This window comes from Lactuca saligna, chromosome 7, assembly GCF_052625555.1.
Source record: "Lactuca saligna cultivar CGN05327 chromosome 7, ASM5262555v1, whole genome shotgun sequence".
NCBI classification, from domain to species: Eukaryota; Viridiplantae; Streptophyta; class Magnoliopsida; order Asterales; family Asteraceae; genus Lactuca; species Lactuca saligna.
In genome coordinates, this window is record NC_136423.1 from 95,533,350 (window position 1) to 95,555,224 (window position 21,875).

Here is a 21,875-nt window from a genome sequence, read left to right on the forward strand (position 1 = left end):
AATACTTTAATTCCAAGTTAGCCCTTAGAATTTTAAAAGTTAAAATTCAACCCTTATACTTTATAATATTATAAGTTAATAATATTTATATGTATAAGAGTAAAGTCGGTCTTACCGCTAGTACGCCTCATTCACGAAACCGGTCTATAAGGTGGGTATAAGGTTGTTGCCTATAAAATGGCAACTTAATGGGTGTCCACTCTCACCCACCGCTCGCTTGACTGGTGGAGGGTCGTTAGCCGAACGGGTTTGACATGACTATAATTCTCCCTTCATTAAAAGTATTAATGATAAATACTAAGTAACTAAACTTTTAATAATACCCAATCTTAGTTACTTAGAAAAATGTGAATAAGGTGCTAATCCATGAAATTACACTTTGCACTTTGTTTAAGTCGGTTAGTGGAGCGCGTGTGGTTAACCGGCACACTAACTCGTATTTAACAAGGTAGGCAAAGGGTAACTTAATGTTTATCATAGTATCGATGGAGCGTGTGTGGTTAACCGGCACATCGATTGAGGGATAAACACTTAAGGGTACCTAGTAATTTGCATGGTTACTTCACACCTTGTTTTGTGATCCTCGACATCCCAGTCACAAAACCTGAAGGGCACACTCGAGATTGAAACATGCCATTGAACAGTTCAATGAATCTCAAAAGATCTAGGAGTTTCAAAACCAATTAAACCTAATAATACATTTCGTTTATCTTGGTGGAAATTGGTGAATCGTCATTCACCTACCTTCAAATTGTTTTATAGCTTGGATTACGGCATACCTCTTCTAAGTTATAAAATAGTTTGTTGGGTCCTAGACTTAATATTTTCATATTGGGTGTCATATTAAGGACTCAAAGATCAACTATCTTGAATATCTCCCATAACATGTCTGGTTTAGACATTTATGATCTTCCCAAATCTCTTGAAACAAGCTTTCCTAAATGAAGATGATGTCCCATGGAAATCATACTTCTTTCTCCTCCTCCAATTATTCTCCCTACCCCACAAGTTCTTGAAAAGTTTAAGGTCACTCAAGCCCTATTGGCAAGGCAAGGTCTAGGTGTGATCACATCTTGGAGATGTAGTCACATATTGACAAGCCGGGAGAGTTGGGTGTCAAAGTCTTGAGAAAGTTGGTGGTTCAATCACTTTCTAAGTCACATAGTGAGTTCCTTTGGGACACCTATGAAATAGACTATGACAAGACCCTTAATGATCTTATCTTTTGTTAAGATCAACATCCTGAAACTTTATGGACATTGACAATGGTGACACTGGAAATACAGAAAAAAGCGTTCTCTTCCCAATGGAAAGGGATCGGCCATAGTCAACTCGGTTGAACAAATGGTAAAGAGAAAAGCTAAGTCTGTGATAGTCCTATGTACCATTATCAAAGGTTCCATATGTTTATATTGCCAAAGTAAGGGTCATTAGTTGCGAAGCTGCCAAGTTTACCAAAGGATGTTAAAGTCAATAAGATTGACTCTACTTCAGGTAAAGTCCACTAATCTAACTCTGTTAAGTTTCTATTCTGAGATTCCGGATACATGATGTGACTGGGTCACATGGTAATGTTTTAAGAATCAAAGAAAAGTAAAGGAACTTAAAGAAAGAATATGCTGAATCTGATCGCATAGATGGATTTCTATCGCGTAGTTTGAAAATCGGATTCTTGAGCTACTTCTTAGGAGTTATGAGATATTGCTAAGGAATAGATAACAACAAATTTTCATATGGATTGTAAGGATAAGTTTTTCCGCATAGTTTTAAAATAAAAGAAAATTTTGATTTTATTTATTTTAAATATCCTTACAATGGCATTTGAGGGAAAAAAAATTGTTGCTTATATGATTCCATTAATAGCAAGAGTGGAAATATGAAATTGATTCCTTCATTTGTGGTAATGTCTAAATTTACCAAATAAGGAAAGATTCTCATCACCCAAGTCTCAATTGGACCGGAACTTGGAATCATGCGAGTTGTATAGCATGATGAATGAGAACTTTCAAGTATTGGAAAAATTAAGACTAATTACTTGTTCACATGGATGTGTGAGTCAAGTAATGGACTAAGGGATCGAGTACATAGTCATGTGCACTGATTAAGTCCACCACAAAAGATGTAAGGCTATTCGTCATAGTTTACTAAAGCTCAGTAAATATGATTATACTTACAAGCTTAAGTGTAACTCTGAGACATTGGAAAAGGTTCCAATGCATAGCAGAGCGGATAAGAAGAATCAAATTAGGCAGAAGGATAAAAGTTTCTCAAATCTGAAAAGATGGGAGAGTACTTTAGTATCAGTTTTGTGATCATCTTAATGATTAAGAAACCATATCAAAATTAGTTCTCTAAGGAAGTCTTAGTGCATTCTTATGACTAAGAAGAAGGGATCTTGAGTTGTTGAAATGGTTAAATCAAGAAGATGAGTCATACTTCGTTCCAATACAAGTCTTGGAGTCATACTCCAAGATTGTAATATGAGTGACATGTCTTAAATAAGGTTTAAAACACTTGACAAATGTAAGGGTAAAAGTTTTCTACTCTTGTACATTTGAAATTGGTAAGTTGTGATGTTTTGGATAAAACAAAGACCAACTTCGGCCAATTGTGTGAAGTGTTTGTCTTGATTAGAATCCACACTATCTCTTGGATGTTTGACAAGGAAGTCTTATAGGTCAAGAGGACAGTGGGAGTCTTAAAGGTCTTGAAAGTCTCAAGAACTAATCAAGAATAAAACCTAAAGTTCTTCACTAGCACACGATTTAAGGTTTATAACCTATCGTGTTGACATATTCTGTGCCCATTCCAGTTAAAGTTGGCTTTACATATGAGTTCTTAGAGTTCTCAATGTGTTGCACAACAACTCGGAAGCAATGGTAGGCCCTTGAGCTGCCAGGTGGCAAGAAATTAAGATTGAGTTCAATCCATATGGTTTTGGATTTGTCATTATCCTTGTCTTGTGATTATGGTTTTGACAAATTCATATGGGTAGGAACTCATACACCATTAAATCTAAGTGTCATAAGGTTTCTCTCCGATTCATGAAAATGATGGTGAGGAAACACTTCCACTAAGTAGATTTTAGCTAGATAGCAATTGTGATCTCAAAGTCGTTAGTGGAGCGTGTGTGGTTTACCGGCACACTAACTTGGACTTGTGAGAAATGGCAAAGGTCAAAACGATCAAGACTATGATTACGGCATCCCTTTTCATAGTTCTTAAAATTGTTTTGACACACCCACAAGCTATCTAAGGAAGGTGTATGTTTTTGATAAAGTTTTATCAAAACAATTTAATATCAGAAATCTGAACTTTGGTAAGAAAGTCAATAAAGTATTGATTTCTAGAAGTCCAGTGATTTCTGAGTACATGTCAAAGCTAGTGGGAGCATAAGTGTTATGCTTATAATCATCATGTTAGTGGGAGCATGAAAATTACGATAAGTATTGCAAGCTAGCAATGTTAATTATAGAAAACAAAAGGTTTCAATTGGGAAAAAGTTGTTTTGCTATAATTAAGGGAGAGGAAATTATACTTCATCTCAAATCTATAAGCTTAGATCGTGAGGTTTTAATCATTTAGTCAAGGATATATATGAATTTCATGTTGGAATGGCTCAACATAAGGAAATTCTGTATATGGGTCCATTATTTGCGTTCTTAAATTCGATTATTATTACGGCATCCCTTTTCATAATTTGAATTATGAGAACTTGGCAAATAGAAATGGAAATGTTATAGCAAAAGACTGGTTTAGTCTTTATGTGAGACATCATGAATCGTGCCCCATATGCTTCGGATATAGGATCGATTACATGTGCTATATTCATCCTTTCTAAAAATTTCCAAATGGCTGGGGCATTAAGAATGGAAAAGGTTTAGAACCGGATATGACTAAAAGGATTAAACAATTGTCGAGGACAATCTAAGGTTTACCAAAGATTGGTTGCTCAAGGACAGTTGGAAGTATAGTGATAATTCTGGAAGGACCATATTGACATAATCTGTAAGGAGGCAACTCTTGTTCAGAAGTGATAGTCGAAATGGAATCTGGAAATGTTTCAAAGTTAGAATTTTCAATCTGTGTAAGATTAAGGAAACTTAATGCAAGAAGGATGGTTCCAAGGACTTGATCTCCTTTGGAATGCTCTGTAATGATTGTCGTTAAGTCTTTCTGACTTTGTGCATAATCATTACAAGAGGATCGATGCATATAAGTTTAGAATCTAACAAATTTCAGTAAATGGCATGAATTTGGAATTCTTGCATTTGCAGTAAGGATTTGGGAGTGTGAAAAGAGAATCATTGAAGTTATGTTCATTTGATCTAGTTCACAAAATAAAGATCATAGTCAAACATATTATGCATACTTGGTGTATGGCATGACTATTGTTTAGAAAACATAGTGTGCATGCTTGGAGCATGGGACAACTATTGTTTTAAATTCAAGAATAATGTTGATAGCTGAAACAATATACAATGAATAATGTGTAATCATATGGTGATAAATAAAAGGAGTTTTATTTATATTCATAAGTTCTGAGACCATATTGGATTCAATTATTATTGTGTTTCACTTTGCATGTTTTGACTTCCCGAATAAACTAGGTTATTCTTCCGGAATGACTAAGTTATTCAAACCATCCACAGTCGGTCATATGTTGGAAGTAGATATGAATTAAGACTGTCATGGGTTGGCTTGTAGAGGTCTAAGTTGTTGGACAAAGGGCTACAACACTCATGAGTTCTCATAAGTTCTGAGTATTGGATTCAACCCGCGCTCATTGGAATCACTTCATGGATTTTATCACGAGTGATCATGAGACGATAATATCTTATATTCTTCAAACCTAGAGATATGAGTTGTTACTATGAGTTGGTTGTACATTGATTGCACGAAACTGCATTTGGTAACTCGGTGCTATAAAACGTGCTTTTGTGTATGATTCAACAAGTAGTAGAACAAGCCATGTGAGTCGAAGTTTATCCATTCCTTTTACCTTCGGGATGAAAGCGATATATGTGGGCCCCTCGATGATTTGATGATGACAAATGGAAGTGCTCGGCCGGGCCAGGACTGATTTGATTTGTTCAATTAGTCAGTCATCATAAATTGGAAATCGGGAAACAACTAATGGACAGAGAGAATGATTATAATCCATGTCTCAGTCCATATGATATCTAGAATGGAGGAATATATGATCCCTTATCTAATGGACAAGTCGTTGACAAAGATCAGAGTTCATCTACAAGGTCAGAGTTCGACAGAAGCTTTTGAGAGCTACGATTGCCGGTTGGTTCCTGAAGTCATACGCAATAATAGTTTTAGACTTATCCAAGTGGGAGACTGTTGGATTAATGTCTAAGTCCATAACTATAATTGGTAAGACTTGACCCGACCCGGCATGGTCCATTTGGGTTGCATGGCATCATGCACTTGGATAGACTATAATGAGAGAAATAAGACACTTATGGTTATTAATATATTATAAGTTCTAGTATATTAATAATAAGAATAATAAGATTATTTAATTAGTATTGATCAAGAATTAATCTAGGATTAATTAAGTGATCAAAAGAAGACTAATTAAATATATGGGTTGATTGTGTAAATCATCCATACTTATATAGTGGGCTAATGCTCCATGGATTATCTAGTTGGGCCAAAACCCATATGATGCCCCATGGATGCTCCATGGTGTATTTGAACCCATGGATCCAAGGAAATGGAAAGTCATGACAATTAGGGTTTACCCTAATTGTAACACTATATAAAGATATTATTCTTCCCAAAATCGGTCACTAGATTATTCTAGAGAGGGCTAACCGATTTTATGAAGTGTAGAATCCTCTCAAGTTATTCCAAGTGTATTTGGTGTTGTGTGAACCATTTGAGGTGTCACACTTGGGGCACTAAGCACTCAAGCTTCATGAAGACAAGCACCATCAAGAGGTATGTATTCTATCTTGTTATATTGATAATATTGTATGCTAGATTAGGATAATACCTTGGATGTTCATATTTGCATGTATAATAGAGAAAACATAGATCCAAGGTATTTAGGGTTGCATGTACACTTAGGAGTGTTAGAATGCTCATAACCCAACATTATACACATATGTTTATTAATAGATTATGAGTTATAGTATATTAATATGAAGTTGAGTTATTTAATTAGTTTTAGTCTTAAATTAATTATGAATTAATTTAGAGATTAAAAGGAAGAATAATTAGATTATGGGCTATTTGTTTATTAATATATTATGAGTTATAATATATTAATATGAAGTTACGTTATTTAATTAGTTTTAGTCTTAAATTAATTATGAATTAATTTAGAGATTAAAAGGAAGACTAATTAGATTATGGGCTATTTGTTTTATATAGTGTGGGCTAATACTCGCCAAGTCCATTTGGGGGACTCGACGAGTCCAAGGCAAACTTCAACCTACTCGACGAGTAAGTTCATGCACTCGACGAGTAGGATCGAAAGAGTACAGTTTTTCGACTTTTGCTGCTGGAAATGGACTAGAAACATTACCCTAAACTGTTTTGGTGTTATAAAACTTATTTTAGTTGGTGTAATGGTTGTTCTAATCCATTTGCAATAGCATATATCAAAATTCCATGATTTTATGTGTTCATATAATTCTTGATTTTTTTTTTATGATCATGTTCATGTTCTTATGAATTTAGAAAATGATAGGAATTATTTGCTGAATTGTTTAGAATTAATTCTTGATAATTTATGTGTTTTAATGGAGTCCATAATTTGCCCTCAAGTTATGGATTTCCAAAGGTCACTTTTATTTAACACACACTTAAAAACACATAAGTTACATGAAAATGAAGAGTCTTCATTTGTATGAACCTTTAATTCATAAGTTATGAAATGAAGAGTTTTGCAAAGTTCCAAAACTTGCCCTCAAGTTTTGGAACTTGTAAAGTTTCACACACTTTAATAAACTTTAATTCCAACCCTTAGAGTTTTAATAGTTAAAATTCAACCCTTATACTATTTATAACATTAATGGTTAATTATTATATATATGTATAAGAATAAGTCGTTTTACCGTTAGTAGGCCTCATTCACGAAGCCGGTCTATAAGGTGGGTATAAGGTTGTTGCCTATAAAATGGCAACTTAATGGGTGTATACTCTCACCCACCGCTTGCTTGATCGGTGGAGGGTCGTTAGCCGAATGGGTAGAACAATGACTTTTGTAACACTGTGATTTTCAAGGCAAAATTTTCATTTAGTTAATCAAATTAATATTAAATCACTTGTTTAAAATCTCATGCACATTTGAATTACAAAAACATAGTTCCATTTTCACTTAGTAGAAAACCAGGATCCTCCAGAATACAACTCTTTCTTTGGTGTGTATAATCGAGTCGGTGCCATCCCGCGTTACTGAAAGAACCTGAAACAACATACATAAAACACTGTAAGCACAAAGCTTAGTGAGTTCCCCAATATACACCTTACGCACATACGCCTTTCCAGGCCCTGACCTTCCGGTCCACTGCACAATGCCTTCCGGCCCATGAGATAATCGCCTTCCGGCCCATAACGTGTTGCCTTCCGGCCCATAGTACATTGCCTTCCGGCCCATAACATATTGCCTTCTGGCCCATAACATATTGCCTTCCGGCCCAAAAACATATACGGCACATAATACATTTACTCTAACACATAAAGCACATATATCATATATCATACCTGACCTTACTGTCACATAACGCTTTGCCTTCCGGCCTATATAAACATGCATATCACACGTAGCAACTAACTTTCCATTTATAGCATATATACATAACACATAATATATTCGACCTTCCGGTCACACAATCAAACCCTTCCGGGTACAGTATAGTGAGAAGACTCACCTCGTGGATGCTGGAAGCTAGCAACTCCTGAAATCCCTCATACTCGATCCGCCGTGCTACAGACTCCCTGCAATATCGTACGTCCCTTATTAACACTTTTATCTTTCAAGACAACTGACCCTAAGAAATCACACCTAGGTCAACTTTGGTCAACAATCCACGATCAACTCGACCGGACTCGGCGAGTACCCTGGCGACTCGGCGAGTCTAGTCATCCTCCAGACCTCTAAAGTTTCCCTTCTACTCGTCGAGTATCCTCCTTGACCCGACGAGTTACTCCTGGAAGAATCGCGGGGCCACCCCGACTCCACTCGCCGAGTCTGAAGAACAACTCGACGAGTCCCAGCTATTCTTCAAGCTACTCGCCGAGTTTGCTCATCCGACTCGGCGAGTCCATGCCATGCAGTCGATCAAACTACTTCCTAAGATCAGAATCGTCCCGACCAATCATAGGTCTGGTCCTCCTAAGCTGGTCCATCACAAAAGGCCTTCATTTAGGTGCTCATGCTACACCCCAAGACTCATAATTCCCATGTTAACCTAAGGCATAAGGATTTCAATCCAAAACCTTCACCAATTCCCGAAATGCACAGACCTGGGATCTTCTGGACCTCCAAGGGTCCCACCACAGGGTTACAATCGTTTGGGGGACAAGGGTAACCATTAATCTAATCACAAAAGGGTTCCATAAACCCTAATCCTCTAAATATATCAACATAACAGAGTATACCCGAATTCATACCTGGATAATGTATTCTCTGTGTCCCCAATCTTCAGCATGTGACTCCCTTGCTGTTCCTTTAGCCAAAACCTTCCCTTCCTTGCACAACAACTCCTTCACAATCACCCATGGCCTCTAACCTTGCTCCAGATGCACACAATCGGTTTAGGGATCCTCTCAGACGGCTAAAAGGGAACAATGACGGCCAATGATCCCCTTTATACGTCCCAAACCTGAATGGTTAGGGTTTTCGCTAAACAGCGCAGACTCGCCGAGTCCCTATCTAGACTCGTCGAGTCCAGTCGCGAACCCGCGACCCGATCTGCGATCCTACTCGGCGAGTCTGGCTCCAACTCGCTGAGTCCCCCCTTTAAAACACCCCAAAATGTAATTTTAACAATACTTGAGATTTCGGGCTGTTACAATTCTCCCCCACTAGAATCAGACTTCGCCCTCGAAGTCTCACTCTGAAAATAGTCCCGGATGCTGCTCCCGCATCTCACGTTCCGGCTCCCCAGTCACTTCCGATCCCTTCCGAAGTTGCCACCGAACCAATACCAGAGGTACCTCCTTGTTCCTCAGAACCTTGATCTTCCGATCCCTGATGGCCACTGGCCTCTCAGCGTAACTCAGGCTCGCATCCACCTAATTGTTCTCTAGTGGAACCACTGCTGACTCATCGGCTATACACTTCTTCAATTGCGACACATGAAAAGTGTCATGGATCCATCCCAATTCCGTTGGCAGCTCCAAACGGTAGACCACCCGTCCTACCCTCGCATATTCACGAAAAGGCCCAACATACCGGGGCCCCAACTTGCCCCTCTTCCTGAATTGAATCACTCCTTTCCAAGGAGAGGCCTTCAAGAGTACGAAGTCGCCGACCTGAAACTCATGCTCGAAATGGCGTCTGACTGCATAACTTTTCTGTCAGCTCTAGGCGATCAATAACACCTGTTTAACCTGCTGAATCTGCTCTGTCGACTGAGGCACTATCTCTGTACTGTCCACCACTCCCTGTAACCGAGAATTACCCAAGATGCAACTCTGCTCCAAATCTCAACGATCACTCGGCCCATCAGGGTTAGGAAACCATGAATCACCGGATCCCCGATCCAAAGCCCACTTTATCCATTTCAAAACGACTGCGAGATCCATTCTCACTCTCAGAGCAATTCTCACGAGTTCTACTCTTGCAAACACATACACATGCTGCACTAGTCCCAACATACCTTTCTCTTCCCTTACCTAGGGAATCCGCTTGACAACCTTGCCACTACTCCATGCTTCACATGCTCTGGATCTGCTCGCAAGGACTCTCGGGTCCATGCATTACCCTTCCTCAGTGAATGAGGGTCCAACATTACTTCCTATGCAATAGCTCAAAGGGCGGCATCCAATGCACTAATGATGGCTGTTGATATGGGACAACTCAACCAATGATAAATACGTATCGCGGCTTCCTCCGAAATCTAATACACATGCCCGAAGCATGTCTTCGAGCGTCCGTATCGTTCACCCACTCTAAAGTGTCCTCAGATGTCATCATGATAAGCTCCTTTCCCATATCCCTCTTCAAGACTGGGTACCAGATCAGCTTTTGGCTCCACAGCTACGCCCCCAACGGTCACTGTGACAACTGTCAATTCAGGTCATTCTTGGACTCATGCATCTTTATAATAACCATTCATGCACAACATGCCATGACCTAGTAGTATAAATTAGGTCAAAAATCTTGCATAAACTAGGATCCAACTAAGGTCTAGGACTAATATACTTGATACTTACAATTCTAGTAAGTTGCTTAGCTACAATAGGAAATGCCAATACTATAATTAGAATAAGCTTCAAACTTTGTTATAATTGAAATAGGGTATAAAACTCTAAAAATAAATTAAAACACTCTAATTATACTTCAACATGTTGTTGAATACCAAACAATGTTCCAAAAACCCTAAAGAGCCAAAAATCCAAAGTTATAAAATATAAAGCTTAAAAACTTTATAAAATTTGGCTATAAACTTCCTAGTATCAAATTATATTAATCAAATTATGGATTATACCAATGAACTAGAAATATAAATTACAAGTATTAATCATAAATTATTTGTTGAAAACAAGATTTTTAAATAAATCAAATTGCTTAATAAACATTTTATAAAAATGAATGTTTTTATATAAAATATGGGAGGGAAGTTTATAAAGTTTAAAATTTAGGAGAGAGGAGGCCAAAAGGCATGCAAAAACCGGCCATCACCTCTCCCCATGCCCTCTCTCTTCCCCAAAACACAATCATCAAGCCTAAACCCTTACTCCACCTCTTCCACTTCACTCTCTCACTTCACTCTCTTCTTCCTTCTCTCTAAACTCACGAAAATCCTCTCAATCCTCTGCAAAATTTCCAGATTTTGAATCCCTTGAAGTGTTCTTACTTCTCTCAAGATCAAAACCAAGGTAAACAACAACATCTTCTTCCATAGTTTCATGGTTAAACCTCTTTTTCTTCTTAGTCTTCTCTACTTTTCGGATTCTATGCCTTTCCATGGCTAGAAATCTTTATTCTCCCCTTGTGGTTTGTAGATTCTCACCATAACACAATGCATGTGTTAAAGATGGTGAAAATCCGGGATCAAACCCATGCAAGGAGTGGAAAAGAAGCACATATGATCATGTGACATCAAAACATAATATTTCATGTTCTTCTCCATTTCTTGTGTGTTCATGCATGAAAGAAAGCATTAAACCATTTCTAGTACATCTTGGATGCTCATTCATTCCATGCATGTGTTAGAAATCGGGCCTTACCAAGGACATGCATGATGTTCTTATTGAAATACCCTAAAAATGCACACAAGCAAACATGCAATCTGCCAGATTATTTTGTTCGACTTTGAACAGTCATAACTCAGTCATTTTTTAACCAAATCATGATATTCTTTTTGTATTGGTTAGTTCCACGAGTTAACTTTCAAACCCAACTGGTCTTACTGTAAAATATTAAATATCCGATTTTTGGCAGATTTTACAAAAAGGTTGCGCATACAGCTCTTTTTCTGTGATCACTATTTTTATCTTGCTTAAACAATGGTCTTAAACCCAACCATAAATCTTAGGAAAAATACCTTAGAAACTTAACATATCTAGTGAGTTATGGTTGAAATTTCGTGGCTTAAAAACTCACTGAATGGGCTACAAAAATTCATGAACCTCAGCCACATCTACACTTCATGCATTATTGCATGCAACTTTTCTTAAATTGTTTGGAATCATTACCCTCATTTCTCTTCTGAATACATTCTTAACATTTTTACTTTTGAAAGCCCTTGCATGCATGAGATAATCTGGAAAATTTCAAGAGCTTTTGTTATTTATTTGATTTATTAGAATTATTGCTAAAACCAAGGGCATAAATCATATAAAATACTTCCAGAGGTCAATAAATCCTAAATAAATTCATGGATGATACTTATGGGGAATAATGACCCATCACCAAATTTCAGCAATTTTTGTTACTGTTTCATATGATTTCTAATTTTCTTTTATTTAGGACATGATAAATTACAAAACCACTTTTTAGGATGTGAAAATTGTATCTAACAATTTTCGCATACCTTACTTGTGATGGGTGACTCAAGAAAATAATTTCAAGATTTTTCATCATGTCTAGCTATTTTTCCCAATTTTTGGTAATTATAATGGCTTAAAAATGGGAAAAATAGTTCTGATTATCCAAAATTCATGAAAATTTGCCAGGATATCATATTATATAGTAGGAGGTTACATAAAAATTTTGAATATTTTTCTCCACTGTAAACTATTTTTCCCTTATTTTCTAAAGTTAATTGCACTAAAATTCACTTAAATATACATAAATACCCAAAACCAGTTTATACATTATGAAAACCACTTTTGATATTTTTCCCAAGATATTTATACTGTAAATGATGTTACAAAAATTTATGGTAATTTATTTTAACTGTTTAATAATATTTCTTTAATTAATGACTATTTAAAGGAATAAAACAAGGAAAAATACAAATAACCACTGAAAAATATATTTTATATTTTTCCCAGCCTATTTATGTATAATAACAATTAAATAAAAAGTTTGGGTAATTTTGGAAACTGTTTACTATTTATTTCAATTTTTATTGAAATAAATGCTCAAAAATTATAAAATATAATTAAATAGCTTGGAAATCCATTTTTATAATTTTCCCAGCTTAGTATTGTGTATTAACAGTTAAATAAAAAGTTTGAGAATTTTTATCCCTCGAATGCTATTTTTCGTGAATTTATGTTGTTATTGAGACTTAAAATTTGGAAAATTAACCTTCCAAGGTTGTAATTAATCGCACGACTTGTAAAATTTCAATACATCAGAAAAAGTGTAACAAAATGATATAAATCCAATACTAAAACGTAAATTGGCATTTCCCTATATGTAGAGTTTAGTATATTAGCATTAGATATCGACATGGAAACTCACTAGTGCGTGTGTTTGGTGTCGTAGGATCCCGGTAGTAAGACGTTGGTGCATCCCGAAGTACCGCTTGTGTCTACACAAAACATCGTGAGTATTCACCAATCCCCTATTTTATGGTTTTAAATGTTTTGGGGTGGAAAAGCATGTCCTAAACTATTTATATCCGTTGTATTTATTTAACTCGTATAAACTTGGTTGCTATATTTAGCATATTGTGAGTATTCACGCACTCCCCTGTTTTCGTTTTTTATGTTTTGGGGTGGAAAAGCATGTCCAGAAAAACTATTGTTTGCATGTTGTACTTAAATTGAATTGTATCAAACATGATTGCTGTTGTATTGCTATGTTTCTTTATGTATGTCTATGCAACACGGAACATGAGAACTTATCGTACAAAGGCCCTTCCCTTATCTCTAACCATTAACTCTTTGAGCCAATGGTCGTTATGGATAGCGCTATTAGGAATTGACAACTCCTCACTCGCCCGAATCGCTGGAGTGCATGATACCATATTCATCTATGGAACGATAAGCATAGATCTCGATAGGGCTTCAGTCATAGGTTTGGTTGAGACTCATTGTTTGCTCATACACATACAAACTCGTTTCTCGTTATAGCAATAAACTTGTATTCATTAATAGCAATCAACTTGTTTATCATTGAAGCAATGTACTTGTATTTACGAAAAGCCTTATTGTACGCTCGATTTTATAAACTTGTGATACTCACCAACTATTTTCATAGTTGACGCTCGTTTTACATGCTTTTTCAGGAAATAATTAGTAAGTGGATGTAAAGATTCATCATCATAGAGCATGCTGCATCGTGTTGAAGCTATTATGAAGCTATATTTTGAACAATGTTATTTTGAAAAACTTGTATTTTGTTCTTTTGAAGCTATGGGTTGTAAACTTTTAAATACTGCTATGGTGATGTATCTTTATCTTTTGCAATGAAACCGTTATCGCTGTCATACCTTGCGTTTCCGCTTTAGCGGGGTGTGACAGTCACCCATATTGTGATCCAAATATCCCACTAACTTCCTCCCCGTGACCACTATCCCGGCCCGGTGACACGCAAGTCACGAAATCCTCTTTTCCTCATGAGAGAAAAATACAATCCAACCGAGGATCGTCTCAACTCTAATCTCTGATTTCTGCTGCGCATCTTCCTTGCGCATTTCCCCGCATCTCCCGACAGAGACGGAGACCCCCGTCTTTCCCCCGACTCAACATCCAAGCTCCAAAGGCTCAATACTAGGGCTACCCAAACTCACAACTCTTCCACCTCATACACTGTTCGAAAACATTCCAACATCGAAATTGTCTTGCCATCTAGTGAGTACTTCAGCTCCCCGCAGTATCACAACGCCCTCTGTCTTGTAAATACAGCGACTCGAATATCCATCATAGACTATGGAGGCAATCATCATAACAAACGCCCATCTTGCGAAAATCCACTCTCCCAAATAATATCCCTGGATGCCCATACTCGAAGGCTCCCACTAGATCCACAGATACTTGATATGCCACACGTCGATTCAGTCCAAGATTCACGAATAACTCCGAAATAAAGATATCATACCCGAATATCTCAGAATACCCCAACAGAACATCACAAGATCCTGCCACCACCACTGATCTCCTGCCCCAAGCATCATATAGACACAATAATACATTTCTTCTGATCCCCATAATTAGATCTATAATTTTTCCACCTTACAACTTCGGTGCATCTAATTTCTCGATTGGAATACAAGAAAACACTGACATTACGGAATATGCTGATAATTCTCCGAAACCCTTTGTCCCGACACTCAAAATCCAAACAAGGATACGCATACCGACCCATTCATTCTCTGTCTACTTGCAACAATACCAAACACCTATCATGGATACATTCGTTCTCATCCTCAAGTACTTTCCGCATTAACTCACTCTGACCCTTTTTCCTCGACCACCGACACCTCTGGTCTCATGATTTCTTACAACATATCTCTATACTCCACTTATAACTACTCTCGACAAATCTTTGCTTTCTTACATATTGCACCCGGTTCTCCCCCACTTAGGGTTCGAACCATCACCAATTAGCACACAACCAACCCATGACTATTATTCACCAGCGAAATCGCACCTGCTCCAGGAAGTGCTACGCAACGCCCGATAATTTCCCCCCCTTAAGGAAGTTAATCAACCCTCTATACTCTGACCCTCTGCTTAACTCTCCAAGAACTTCTCCTCACGACTGCCTCTAATCGATCCAAATCCCATGCCAATCTAGCACTAAGCATCTAAACTGTTCAATAACATCCCTGGCTCATATACTGCACCGCCAAATCATCGTTCCTCTCACCTCGACTCATCAACCAATGTGCCAATGTCCCAAGGACAAGGACCCACTCCCAACATAGACGAAAACTCTCTGCACTGCAAAGCTCGACTGAACTCCCCGCTGCTACCATAACAACACAACCTACTATTCCCAATTAGGTGTGGTGTGGTTCTCGACTACCTCAGTCCCAAACTGACTGTCTGCTCTCGATAAGTCACTGCCTCGTGGCACACCTGCTACCTGATACTCTGAGGGAAATCACTATCGATAACTACCTGCAGGGTGTACTCCCAAATCCACAACTGAAACATCAAGCCCCTCGTGTATTGCTCACGAACATAAATGGCACCACCCTCCTAGAAGATGGCCTCTCCCTTATCGCCTGATTGTTTGACTCAACCGAAATCTTCCTCTGTCTTTAACTTCTTACCAAAATACTCTGATGGGCACTCGCCTTTCCTCTCGGGGAACGCCTCCCCATACTCAATCATGGTCTACAAACCTAAACCCATAGCATCCGATCTCTACCTCATCGATCATGACCCGATAGCAAGATAGTCACAAGCATCATCCGCTACGAACCCTAGTACTCATCCCATGACGTCCCTTCTCAATCTGTTCCGGTGTATGGTACCCGAACCATAACATCACTCCCCAATCTGCTCCGATGTATGATACTCGAACCATAACATCTATCCTCAAGCTGCTCCGATGTATGGTACCCTGACCATAACATCACTCCTCAATCTGCTCCGATGTATGGTACTCGAACCATCACATCACTTCTCATCCCGTTCCTTAGAACCTTCAGAATGCTCCCTGTATCAAGTATGGGTCCTCTGCTTTCAGTAGTACGGGCCCATACTACCTGCCACATCTACCCATACTTTCCACACGGACCATCCCAGAGTTCCTAAGTAGCTGATCGACCTGCTCTTTCGCCCATCTCATCGTGCATGCTCGCTCCCCAACGAAATCCTCTACTCTACCAGCGCACTCATCTGGCTAGGTTTACTCCCTAGCCCCTTCTGCCGTCCTCCCACTTCTTTGCTATCAGCTGCTGAAGAGCTCCTAATGATGCCAGCCATCTACCTCCTGAATATCGTCATACTCACATAGTAGCTGACTCCCATCATCGAGAATTCCACAAAGCACAAAGCAAGCAACATTCAAGCATCGAAGATTACATAGGATTCCCTATCTATGATAGCTCCACTTTCTCGGCTCATCCTCGGAAGTACCACTGAACTCTGTAGCTCTACCCCTCGTGCGTCCTAACTGGATATTCTCGCTCATCACATACACAAAAGCATAACGCACATATAACAACAAACCCTAGGCTAAGGCATCACAAATCAGGCCACTCTAGTCCTAAGATATGAAATACCTAGCCTGTCTCTAGCATGCAATAATATCTCATAAAGTGCATCACTGTTCTTTCTTGCTTTCTCTTTGAACTCTTATCCACTTTTAGAAAACTATTTATTTGAAAACTTTTTCTTATTTCCTCAGTTTGAGTCCAGATTTACCCGAAGGCGCATCCGAATCCCTCAAACCAAGGCTCTGATACCAATTTGTAACACCGTGATTTTCAAGGCAAAATTTTCATTTAGTTAATCAAATTAATATTAAATCACTTGTTTAAAATCTCATGCACATTTGAATTACAAAAACATAGTTCCATTTTCACTTAGTAGAAAACCAGGATCCTCTAGAATACAACTCTTTCTTTGGTGTGTACAATCGAGCCGGTGCCATCCCGCGTTACTGAAAGAACCTGAAACAACATACATAAAACACTGTAAGCACAAAGCTTAGTGAGTTCCCCAATATACACCTTACGTACATACGCCTTTCCAGGCCCTGACCTTCCGGTCCACTGCACAATGCCTTCCGGCCCATGAGATAATCGCCTTCCGGCCCATAACGTGTTGCCTTCCGGCCCATAGTACATTGCCTTCCGGCCCATAACATATTGCCTTCCGGCCCATAACATATTGCCTTTCGGCCCATAACATATTGCCTTCCGGCCCAAAAACATATACGGCACATAATACATTTACTCTAACACATAAAGCACATATATCATATATCATACCTGACCTTGCTGTCACATAACGCTTTGCCTTCCAGCCCATATAAACATGCATATCACATGTAGCAACTAACTTTCCATTTATAGCATATATACATAACATATAATATATTCGACCTTCCGGTCACACAATCAAACCCTTCCGGGTACAGTATAGTGAGAAGACTCACCTCGTGGATGCTGGAAGCTAGCAACTCCTGAAATCCCTCGTACTCGATCCGCCGTGCTACAGACTCCATGCAATATCGTACGTCCCTTATTAACACTTTTATCTTTCAAGACAACTGACCCTAAGAAATCACACCTAGGTCAACTCTGGTCAACAATCCACGATCAACTCGACCGGACTCGGCGAGTAACCTGGCGACTCGGCGAGTCTAGTCATCCTCCAGACCTCTAAAGTTTCCCTTCTACTCGTCGAGTATCCTCCTTGACCCGACGAGTTACTCCTGGAAGAATCGCGGGGCCACCCCAACTCCACTCGTCGAGTCTGAAGAACAACTCGACGAGTCCCAGCTATTCTTCAAGCTACTCGCCGAGTCTGCTCATCCGACTCGGCGAGTCCATGCCATGCAGTCGATCAAACTGCTTCCTAAGATCAGAATCGTCCCGACCAATCATAGGTCTGGTCCTCCTAAGCTGGTCCATCACAAAAGGCCTTCATTTAGGTGCTCATGCTACACCCCAAGACTCATAATTCCCATGTTAACCTAAGGCATAAGGATTTCAATCCAAAACCTTCACCAATTCCCGAAATGCACAGACCTGGGATCTTTTGGACCTCCAAGGGTCCCAACACAGGGTTACAATCGTTTGGGGGACAAGGGTAACCATTAATCTAATCACAAAAGTGTTCCATAAACCCTAATCCTCTAAATATATCAACATAACAGAGTATACCCGAATTCATACCTGGATAATGTATTCTCTGTGTCCCCAATCTTCAGCATGTGACTCCCTTGCTGTTCCTTTAGCCAAAACCTTCCCTTCCTTGCACAACAACTCCTTCACAATCACCCATGGCCTCTAACCTTGCTCCATATGCACACAATCGGTTTAGGGCTCCTCTCAGACGGCTAAAAGGGAACAATGACGGCCAATGATCCCCTTTATACGTCCCAAACCTGAACGGTTAGGGTTTTCGCTAAACAGCGCAGACTCGCCGAGTCCCTATCTGGACTCGTCGAGTCCAGTCGCGAACCCGCGACCCGATCTGCGATCCTACTCGGCGAGTCTGGCTCCAACTCACCGAGTCCCCCCTTTAAAACACCCCAAAATGTAATTTTAACAATACTTGAGATTTCGGGCTGTTACAACTTTAAATCCTCATTAAAAGTGTAATGAATATTATAAAGTAACTAAACTCTTTTAATTCCCAATCTTAGTTATTTTAGGAAAAATGTGAACATAGTGCTAGTCCATGGAATTCAGACTTTGTACTTTACCAAGTCGTTGGTGGAGCGTGTGTGGTTAACCGGCACACTAACTAGGACTAGTAAGGATCACGAAGGGTGACTTAATGTTTGTCATAGATCAATGGAGCGTGTGTGGTTAAGCGGCACATTGATTAAGTGATAATATTAAGGGTACCAAGTGAATTAGCATGGTTATTCACACCTTGTTTTGTGATCCTCGGCATCCCAGTCACAAAACATGAAGGGCACAATCGAGATTGAAACATGCCATTGAAAAAGTTCAATGAATCTTAAAAGAATCTAGGAATTTCAAATCCAATTAAACCTAATAAATCATTTCATTTTTCATGGTGGAAATTGGTGAATCGTCATTCACCTACCTTTCAAATATATTATTACTTAGATTACGGCATCCCTCTTCTAAGTGTAATATATTGTGATTGGATCCTAGCCTTAATATTACATTTGGGTGTCTTATTAAGGATCCTATATATATCTAATCTAAACTTACTCTCTTTTTCAGATGTCTTCCAACACTAATGCTTCAGGCTCTAACCCAACTGGTTCTTTCTCTCTCATGAATCTTTGTGGGAGGGTCATCTTTGATGGTTCCAACTTCATGGATTGGATTAGGAACATCAGGATGGTTACTCGTTATGAGGAAAAGGAATATGTCCTCGATAAGGAGTTAAAAGAACTTGATGAGTCTACTGCTACTCCTGAGGAGATCGCTGAATTCAGGACTCATGAGAGAGATGCTACTAAGGTGGCATGTATCATGATGGCCACGATGACAGCCGAGCTCCAAAATTCGTATGAAGATTTCTACCCTTTTGAGATGCACCAAGACCTGATGGAAAGGTACCATTAGAGTGCTCGTCAGGAGCGGTATGAAATAATCTCCTCCATAATAACTACCCGCATGAAGGATGGTGAATCCGTCACGGGCCACATGCAAAAGATGCAAAGGTATGTGGACCGTTTGCTGAAGCTGAATGTTAACATCCCTGAGGAGTTGGCAATTGACATCATTTTGCACTCCTTGCCTTCTTGTTATGATCATTTTCGAATGACATATCATATGAAAAGGCACATTGGAAGCTGAATGCTTTTATTGCTGAATGCTTCTGTCACTCCTTCTGCCATTCCCAAGGATGCTAAATGCTTTTATTGCCATGAAAAGGCACATTCGAAGCGAAACTGCCCTAAGTACTTGCAGGATCTAAAGGATGGGAAAGTGAAACCCACCCATGCAGGTATTTACACTATATTGTCTAATTAGTCAACATATTCTAACTCTTGGGTGCTTGATACAGGATGTGGTATACACATATGTTCTGATTTGCAGGGCCTAAGAAGAAGTGAGGATGTGGAGCACGGGAAGATAAACTTAATCATGGGGAATATGAAGGCTTCACCTGTTTCCAAGATTGGAGTTTATACTTTGTTGCTTAATAATGGGTTAAAATTAGATTTGAATAAATATGTGTACTCGTCTGAAATGGCGAGGAATATTATTTCTTTTCATGCTTTGTACAAACAAGGTTTTACCTTTTCATTTGATAATGAATGTGGTGGTATTAATGCTTTCTTTAAAAATGTGTTTTATTTTAAAGCATTACCTTGTGATGGTGTGTATGAAACTGTGTCGATTGTAGACAACTTAGAAAATAATGTGTTGTATATTGATTCTTCTACAAGCCTAGATAAAGCATCATTGTGGCATTGTCGTCTTGGACATGTAAACAAGAAACGCATAGGCCAACTCCAAAAGAGTGGAGTCTTGGAATCATTTGACCTTAAATCGGATGATAGTTGTGAATCTTGTCTACTTGGAAAAATGACAAAATCACCCTTCACTAGAACTTGTGAGAGGGGTGAGGGTTTATTGGACCTAATACATACTGATGTATGTGGGCCATTCAAAACCGCCATAAGGGATGCTAATCGGTATTATGTGACTTTTATTGATGATTTTAGTAGATATGGGTATGTCTACTTAATCAAACATAAGTCCGAAACCTTTGAAAGGTTTAAGGAATTCAAGCAAGAAGTTGAAAATCAATTGGGCAGGAACATTAAGATGCTTCGATCCGATCGAGGTGGTGAGTATCTTAGCACCGAGTTCCTTGACTATCTTAAGGACTGTGGGATTGTCTCACATTTGACTCCTCCCAGGACACCACAGCTGAATGGTGTGGCTGAGAGGCGTAATCGAACTTTGTTGGACATGGTTCGCTCTATGATGAGTAGAGCTTCGTTACCAATCTCTTTTTGGGGGTATTCCTTAGAGACTGCCGCCCATATCCTTAATCTAGTCCCTACAAAGAAGGTTACCAAAACACCTCATGAGATGTGGACGGGGAAGGTTCCCAATTTGGACCACATCAAAATTTGGGGTTGCGAAGCTTTCGTGAGGCGTGAAACTCATGATAAGCTTGAACCCCGAAGTGAAAGGTGTATTTTCATTGGCTACCCACAGAAATCCTTCGGTTACCTCTTCTACAGACCTAGTGAGAATGTGGTCTGTGTAGCACGAAGAGGGATCTTTCGCGAGAAAGAATTTATAAGCCAAGGAGACAGTGGGAGGCAGATTGATCTTGAAGAAATTCAAGAATCAATTGGTGAAGGAATCTCAGACACTAGCAATCAACCTGAGGAGGAAACTCCTGTTGATCCAGCTGACGAGTCTGTACCTCCGAGGCGTTCCACACGGGTTAGGAACACACCTTCGTTTTATTATGGCTTTCATATTACTACGGAAGGTGATACATTTATTAGTGATAGTACACTGGTAAATTTGGATGAACCCAACAGTGTTAAGGAAGCCATGGCAGGCCCGGAGTCTGCTAAATGGAAGGAGGCTATGGACAGCGAGATGCAATCCATGTATGACAATCAAGTTTGGAACTTGGTTGACCATGTACCAGGC